Source organism: Palaemon carinicauda, chromosome 44 (genome assembly GCF_036898095.1).
Source record: "Palaemon carinicauda isolate YSFRI2023 chromosome 44, ASM3689809v2, whole genome shotgun sequence".
Taxonomy (NCBI): Eukaryota; Metazoa; Arthropoda; class Malacostraca; order Decapoda; family Palaemonidae; genus Palaemon; species Palaemon carinicauda.
In genome coordinates this window covers 13,152,283-13,162,282 of record NC_090768.1, presented here as the reverse complement: position 1 = coordinate 13,162,282, position 10,000 = coordinate 13,152,283, and positions in this window count along the sequence as shown.

The following is a 10,000-nucleotide window of genomic DNA, read 5'->3' as shown; positions in this document are numbered from 1 at the left end:
AAAGCTATTTATATCCTTTTTTATATCATATTTCGCTTTTGGCAATAAGTCTAATCGACGTTCATAAAATACTTTCTTATTTCTTCCACTTGTCTTTCGTCATTAATTCGAAGGAGTGGATGTTACTTCGGTGCCCCACTGACAGGCCATTTCCTAGATATTAAAGAAAATAAATTACTAATGTTTTTATGTTATAATGTCGTTTATTTGAAAGTGTGCGACGTCCGTTTAACAACAAAACTAAAGACATTTTTATTCGCTATATACTTGATTTTGCATATATTAGCGACTAATTGGCACTCAGTTAGAATTATCCTGTAAGAATGGAGGTCGCTCGGCTGGATATAGTGTACTAATTGATTGTAACAACCGTCCTTTAGTTTAATGAACATAAAGTGTTTTAAGGCGTTTTTATTATTGCTGCCTTTGCTTTCTTAAATTTAATTGTGTCACATCCCCCAAATTAAGCTTTAAAACCTCGACCTCTTGGTAGGGCTCTCTTTCGGGATGATGAAATCAGCAACATCATTCGCGAATGGGGAATCCTAAGCTTATTTGTATAAGTAACAGAATCGAATTGTTTTAAAACAATCACAGCTTTCTATGGTAGCCATAGTAATGACGTTTCCACATTTGAGATACTACCCTAGAGAGTTATTAGACCCTTTTACTGGTCAGACATTACTACATTGGATCCTTCTCTCTGGTTACGGTTCATTTTCCCTTTGCCTACACATAAACCGAATAGTCTGGCCTATTCTCTACATATTCTTCTCTGTCCTCATACACCTGACAACACTGAGATTACCAAACAGATCTTTTCTCAAGGGGTTAACTACAGCACTGTATCTCTAATATTGGGTAGTGCCATAGCCTCTTTACCATGGTCTTCCACTCTCTTGGGGTAGAGTTTTCTTGCTTGAGGATACACTCCGGCACACTTTTTTTATCAATATATCTTCCTCTTATTTTATTAAAGATTTTATAGTTTATATATGAAATATTTATTTTAATGTTGTTACTCTTCTTAAAATATTTTATTTTAATTACTTCTCTCATTTCCTGGTTTCCTTTCTTCAGTGGGCTATTTTCCCTGTTGGAATCCCTGGGCTTATAGCATCCTGCTTTTCCAACTAGGATTGTAGCTTGGCAAGTAATAATAATAATAATAATAATAATAATGAGGTAACTTGACTTGCCAATGTATATTATTTGTCAGGAATTACTTTCAAATTTGTTTATGACATGATTGAAAATAATGAATATACTTTTAATTTATTTAGAGGTCTTACGATTATTGTTATTACAATATTATTTGAAAGGCGTTTCGCGAAACTATAGCTCCATAATTATTTGTTCTTTAAACGTGAAATTTCAAGTAGATTGAAGTGGAAGAATTTGGACCTGTAAAATGGGAAAAATAAAAGAAACCAATGATATAAATTCAGAGCGTAGTCGGGATCCTAATAGTGGAATGCGCAGGGCATACTGCCGGCGATGAAAAAAATCACTGCCTCCTTCCCCTGTATTTGGCCTCATTCTTCTATCTAGTATACCGTCCTTTTATTCATAGCATCTTGAAATAACATATTTCAGTTTTATGTCTTATGTTAATTTGCAAGTTTTTTTTAGTAACTTTGTGTTACAAAAAACTTACTATGGTGGCTTCTGGCTGTAAGAAGTGTCTAGTAAGCAGCTCTTCTACGAGGACACTCCAAAATCAAACCATTGTTTTCTAGTCGTTGGTAGTGCCATAGACTCTGTACCATGGTGTTCCACTGTCATGGGTTAGAGTTCTCTTACTTGAGGGTACAATCGGGCATACTATTCTATCTCATTTCTCTTCCTCGTGTTTTGTTAGTTTCTATAGTTTATAAAGGAGATATTTATTTTAATGTTAGTCTTCTTAAAATATTTAATTTTTCCTTGTTTCCTTTCCTCACTGGGCTATTTCCCCTCTTGGAGTCCCTGGGCTTATAGCATCCTGCTTTTCCAACTAGGGTTGTAGCTTAGCAAATAATAATAATAATAATAATAATAATAATATTTTTATAAAATTCTTGGTACGATGTTATAAAGACAGGTATTCAGTTTCGGCTGGAAAGCGGATTGACTTGACCAGTGCCCGAAAGTAATTACTGCCTCCGTAAGGTTATCTGCACAATATTTTCTAGAGTAACCACACTTTTAATTAATTTCATCATCATAGAGGCGACATTTCCTTTTCAAAATCTATATCTTTCAAACCTATTTTCATCAATATATGTTATCACGACGGAAAGTCAGGTTTGCCGTTCTTAATGAGAATTTGTGGCTTACAAACCATTTGAAACGACGTAAAGCAGTTAAAATGAATTCAATGATTAAGCAGCTCTTCTAGGGGAAGGCCACTCCAAAATCAAATCGTTATTCTTTAGTCTTGGGTAGTGCCATAGCCTCTGTACCATAGTCCTGTACTGCCTTGGGGTAGAGTTCTCTTGCTTGATGGTACACTCGAATAGACTATTTTATCTTATTTCTCTTCTTCTCCTTTTTTTAAATATTTATATTTTATATATGAAAGATCTAATTTGGTGTTGTTACTGTTATTAAATATTTTATTTTCATTCTTCATTACTTCTCTTATATTTTATTTATTTCTTTATTTCCTTTCCTCACTAGGATATTTTCCCTGTTGAAGCCCTTGGGCTTATAGCTTCTGCTTTTCCAACTGGGGTTGTAGCTTAGCTAATAATAATAATAATAATAATAATAATAATAATAATAATAATAGTTTAAGGGTCTTTCCTCTGTCTCCGTATTTTTTTGATGTAGTGAGGCTTCTAGCTACGACCTATGGTGATTAATCCTGAAACCAAACAAAATTTTATCAAGATAAATCTTCTGGAATTCCGGTAAGTGTGTGTTCCAATGTCATTCAGTTATTCAAGCCAGGAATTAAACCAAGGCTCAACTGCTGACTTTTACGTTTATTTGGAAAGATTCGTTGTCTTTTCTATATATGTATATATATATATTTATATATATATATATATATATATATATATATATATATATATATATATGTATATATATATATATATATATATATATATATATATATACATACTGCCGCTAAGAATGAGTAAAAACCAATAAGTCAAACAGCCTCTGATTTTGGTTTATGGGTTTGTAAATATGAGAACAACCAGCATCTTTAAATGTACTTAGTGAAAGAAAGTTGCAGTGATGAATGATGAAAAATCGCGTGTTTGGACTCTCACAAATACCTCAGCGGTAATTCATGATAAAGGCAAATGAAGTAAGGAATTGATTCGTGAACTATAGTAGGGCTAAGCAGAGTAGCGGGAACTGTACAAAAATTGTAAATTGAAGGTAGACACAGTTGATAAATTTTGGCTTAGGACTATGAAGCGTGAAGTGGGAGATGATGAATTGAATTAAAAGCTCAAGTAGAAAGAACTGGCGAAATCTAACCAAGGCCCCTTGCGTCAATAGACGTAGGAGGAGATAAGGATGATATTTATATCCGTGCATGTTAGCCAAATCGATATTACTTGCCATATATGCGTAATTATAACTGATGATATAATGAAAAATTCATTGGATTCATTGTCATAGATAAGCTCAGACCTATTGCATTTCGTTACCCCGACCCTTTGTACATATATAAAGTCTTGTGTGAAGGCTTTTTTATTCAGGTATGTTTTATTGTACAAGCCTGATAAGCTATGAGTTCTAGGAAAAACGTAATTAGGGTGACTAGTGGTTACTGAGGTCCTCAGGGTTTATGACCCCAAAAAGCATAAATCTCTCATTTAATACTCATTTACAATAGACATACAGTATATATGTGTGTGTATATATATATATATATATATATATATATATATATGTGTGTGTGTGTGTGTGAGTGTGTGTATGTATATAAGTAAATATATGTGCATGGATACATATTTTATACACATCCACATACATACTGAATGTATATTAGCATTAGGGATGTCTCCTCTTACATGTGGTGGTTCCATCATAAAAGGAAATGTATGTGTATATATATATATTTATATATATATATATATATATATATATATATATATATACATACATATATATGAAATTTATTTAGTGCATAAATACAGGTATGTGTATGATGAAGATACAATACACTTTATGGGTACCCGCATTTCTAATTCATATTAAATGTTGAAGCCCATAACTATGGTGTCGTTTCTTCTTGTCCCAAATACTACCTCTCTGAAGGAAACATTATCAATGTGTTTTTCCATTTATCGTTCCAGCAGTTTTTTTCAACCGTTATAAAGACATTGCTATCATCCGGGTTACATTAGTCATAAAATTAAACAACACCCCAGTGCCATTTCTTATTTTAAGATAGCAATTCTCCTGTTCCTATTGCTCAACACATCCTCAAGTCCAATTTGATTCAAGCTATTCTCCTAATGGCTTTTGTGATAGCAATGAGGTAATGGCTGAAACTGATGTTGGCAGAGGAAATAACAATAATATTAGGTTCAGCCTTGAGGATATATATACATACATACATACATATATATATATATATATATATATATATATATATATAGATAGATAGATAGATAGATAAGTATATATATATTATATATATATATATATATATATATATATATATATGTATGCATATATACATATATATATATATATATATATATATATATATATATACATATATATATATATATATATATGTGTGTGTATGTATATAAATATATATATATATATATATATATATGTATGTATATATATATATATATATATATATATATATATATATATATATATATATGTATACATACATATTGTGTGTGTGTGAGTACGCGATAGGGTGCGTGTAGTATTACCAAGATTCTTCTGTGTGCACATTCGTTTCTTTATGGCCTGGCTAAGATTTTCCCATTCTTTCCCGTTGTTGGCCGAGTGAAGTTTACGAGGTAGTATTATGGTTTCTAGGGCGTGATAGGCAAAGAAGGAGAAATTCAATGTTCATCCTTATACCCTGGGATTTACTTTTTCCTCACATTACAGGTGATTTTGAAATTTTTCTCAGAAGCAGATGACTTTGTCGGTTTACTCACGTTGACATTAATTCCATTTAGATTCTCAGGCATTTCTTATCTGCTACGGGGGGGGGGGGGGGAAACATTATTTTGCTTTTGTAGTGAAACCTAAATTTTTAAAGTTTTCATCAAGTTAACTATAATTGTCTTCATATATTCTTAGTTATTAAGATATTATCAATTACGCCAATTATTTTACTTGAAAACGGGAGGAGTAAAGAATAAACTATAACATAAACAAATAGAATAGAAATATTGGAATAAACAGTGGTATATATATATATATATATGTATATATATACATATATATATATATATATATATATATGTGTATATATATATATATATATATATATATATATATATATATATATATATATATAAAGCAGATAAAATATGAAACGATTCTTTAATTTGCGTACTTAAGTAATTCTACCAAATTTTTGACCTCTGTTCTTCAGCCAAATTATCAACCAATGAATTACCGTCTACATTCTCTAAAGGAGAGGCGATGTCTTTGGTCTTATTATAGTCTTAGAGACCGAGCTTTTAGATAATATAAAATCCCCATGGTAACATCAACGGTAATCTAATTTTCCAGGATGCTCATCTAAGAAGAATTTACCTGGATGGAAGATAGGTAAGGAAATTTAGAAACTCTGAACAGTTTTAGATCCATCAACGCCTTAAGGTTTTCATTAACGTAATGACATCCGTAACTCCGCCAAGAAAATGCAGGTCTATGCTTTCATATATGTTCGCTGTTTTACTCGTTTACTACGTCAAGAAAAGAGAAAATGGTTTAGAATTTTGCCTCCACATTTTCTCTAGGAATCAATGATGGTAGATTTTTTTCTCTCTCTCTCCCTCGCCTTTCCTCTTTTCTTTTTGGAACTGGAGAAAAGGAGTGGGGGTTTGAGGGTGGTATTTGGCGCAGTGTGCATATTCCCCCCGCCTCCACACTCATATACATAACCAGGAGGAGAAGGATTGGACTCCAAGTTGAGCCCCAGGACGAGATCGGATCCTCCTGCCAGCGTCGTCACGGAGGATTAGACCCGCTTCGCTGCGCCTCTGTTTTTAGCCCAATCCCGGCAAAGTCCCGCTGATTCCCCGCGGCTCCCGGCTAGATGCAAGAGGGGCATAAACCCTGCGGCGATGAGATGGGATTCTCGTTTTAAAACCTTAAGTCACTCAAGGGCCAAAGCGATTTGCCAACGAGGGTCCTTATCATCAAAATATCCTCCCTTCTTTTTCCCTATTGTTTCTGGAGATTTCTCATCGTTATCTTTTATCTTTTCTCTGATCCCCATACTGATTTAATAATACATTTGTAATAATACCTTTTTCTGGTTTCTTCCCTCCTCCTCTCTCTCTCTCTCTCTCTTTCCCCTCTCCTCTCTCTCTCTCTATCCCGCTCTAACTCCATCAGAGGTAAAAAAAGGAATTATCAACCTATGCTTATTTTAAGCCTTTACAGAGTCGCGGGTCAGCGAAGAAGGAAAACGAAAAGGTGAGTTTTACTTGGTGAAAAGGGGTGGGGGGAGGGAGCATGAGGAAGGTAGGTAGGGAGGGGAGAGTATGCGAGTGCCAGAAGGTAAAGTGGTGGCGGTATAGCTCTCTCCGTTTGGCATAAGGGGACCGAGCCGTCGACAATATATGCAGCAGCCATTTTATCATACGGATCACCCATTTGTCTTCATGATGCGTCCGACATCTGGAAAGACTGAGAATCGGTTCCTTTAATAAATCAAATATTGGCGTTCTGGGGGCAAGGGAAGATGCTGCTCAGGAGAGAGAGAGAGAGAGAGAGAGAGAGAGAGAGAGAGAGAGAGAGAGATCCCCTACAAATCGAATTGGGGGAGTTTATAGGGTTTTGACATCTTTCACCATATAACACGTCCGGATATTGTTATATCCCAGTAACATCCGATGTTGTTATCGCTGATACATGACATCGACTAACTACAGTAATAGACAAATGGAAAATGATTTGTGCAATGTCATATCCGAAGTGTTCATGCTAAGACATAACATATTTTATATATCTTATCATTTTTTATTATTTTACTTATATATTTTTCTTATTTTACTCCCAGGTCAAGATTTTATTATCTTTATTCTTTTGTGGTCTGGAAATAAGACTTGAACTCAGGGATTTTGCCTAATGACGTTGAAATTTTAGTACTGACCATTTTGTGTCATAACTTGTATTCTTTGAGCTAGCCTTTCAACCATTACCGGATAAGAAATGTTCAATCAATAACTCATTTTGGCCCTATTATTTACCTTAAGAGAATCCTCCCAATGTAGTCTAGCGTGTAAGAGGTGTTTAATTCAGTGGCAGCTTTAGATGTACTGTTGATGAGAGTAAAATAGTAATTATATACGCAACAGGATAGTCGAGCAAAATGTCACGGACTGAATATTGAACAGCAAAAGAGAAAAAAAACTGTGTTTTTGCAGATTCGAAGCGAAAGTTGTTTTCTTTTTTTTCACACTTCTTCATCTGTCATTCTTCATGCTTATGGTCTGCCATACTTAATACATCACAATGTTTTGCGCCCATTCTGTCGGCCTTCACTTGAAAAAAATCACCTTTTTCGGTACTTTAATTGCGTGCAATTGATTTTTTCAACGAGATATATCTCCGATGGCTAAATATTTTGAGATAGATTAAAAACTATTATTTTTTTATTTATTTTTTTCCTAAAGAAGCATCGTGACAAGTCACTGGAATTTCTCTTATTCATCCTTATTGATGCTGCTCTTTTCGGTTGATTGATATAATAGATGGCTTCTTCATTTGCTATTTGGAGGTTTGTTACTTTCACTTTTATTGTTTTACCGAAGTGTGTTATGGAAATAACCATTTTATTTCAATATCTGATATAGCAATCATAGGAATTAAATTCTCTAAAAGGGTCTCACCTGTTTTTTTTTTTTTTCTTTTTTTTTTAATAAACTTCGTTTAGTGTTTCCCATTCAATCAATTTTCGGAAATCTTTTAACTTAAATCTCTGGTAAACCCTAACATTCACTTTAAAACAAAAGATAATTACCATTAGCGATTTGATTCTTAAATAATCTAAAAACTTATTCCTTATACCTTCGATCTGCTGTAATCATAAATGGCCTTTCAACATTTGTTATAGGAAATATTTTAACTGGAGGCTGGGTCGCCAAAAGAAAAATGAGGGTATAAAAACCATACATATATTATCCAGTGATCGAGGGCTATTAGTGTCAAAACCTCATTTAACTGTATTTTGTGGCGATTTAGGTTATTGGCTCGTTTTCTTTAGCGAACATTTTTTTTTATTTGATTTCATTTCAAGTCTTTTCTTAACCTGGTGTCTGTAAGAATTCAATAACCTATGAATATGCTCATTGTATGTATTGTTTTACACATAAGCTGTTATTTTCAAGGTAAATTTGTCTGGTTTCAGCTCTAGTTTCATCAGAATAGATGCTCGCCAGAACGTCAGCTGGGCAAGCCCAACCTCCACTGTGGTGTCCAAACACAGCAGTGGCCTCCCCAATAAACAGCTTAAACTCATGGTCCCGTGCGGGGATCAAACCGCCGCCATGCGAATGCTAGGCAAACACGTTACCACTGTACTAGCCAATTAATATTTTTTTTTTTACTTAATTTTTATTTAAAAATCAGTGGTAATATATATTTACTTTTAGAATCGGAAAAGTCATTAAACTAACACTTTTATGCATCGCCGTTGAGATTTGAATATGTTTGATGGTAAATAAACCATTGCATTCCTTTTCAAGGAATTTTCAAAGCAAGGGATTCTTGGAACCAGTTGTTAGTAAAATCATTTGAGGCACATACTTTATTCTTTGTTGTTTTCATGGAAGTCGCTGTAACACTTGTGTGCTTAAAAAAGCCAAGTGGACTCCCAATTAGTATTTCTCGAGTAGTCTGATGACGTAGCGTACTAGCACATGCTTCATTTTCATATTTACACATTTTTATTATTCTTCTGCGTGGAAATTATCAACACGACGTGCAGTAGTGCTCTCCTCGAGTATATATATATATATATATATATATATATATATATATATATATATATATATATATGGGTGTGTGTGTGTATGTGTGTGTGCATATATATATATATATATATATATATATATATATATATATATATATATATATTTATTTATATATAATATGTATAGATATGTATATATATATATATATATATATATATATATATATATATATATATATGTGTGTGTATATATATATATATATATAGAGAGAGAGAGAGAGAGAGAGAGAGAGAGAGAGAGAGAGAGAGAGAGAGAGAGAGAGAGAGAGAGAGATTTATATGTGTGAACTCGAGTACAGCATTATATATACATAATATATGTACAGTAAATGTTTTATCATTATTATTACAATTTAACCTGAAAACCTAGTTGGAAAAATGTTGTTACAAGTCCAAGGCCCTAATATGAAAATCAGAAAGAAAGTGTGAGTAAATAATAAACTTTTTATATTTTCTTCTTTGACAGTTTATTATTTAATCGCCATTTCTTTTCTGCAATGAGTTGATTTTCATATTAGGGTCTTGGAATTGTAACAATACTTTTCCAACTAGGTTTTCAAGTTGAATTGTAATAATAATAATAATAATAATAATAATAATAATAATAATAATAATAATAATAATAAAAATAATAATAATAATAATAAAACATTTATAAATATAACGTATATATAAATCAATATATATATATATATATATATATATATATATATATATATGTATATATATATATATATGTATATATATATATATATATATATGTATATGTATATATATATATATATATATATATATGTGTATATATATATA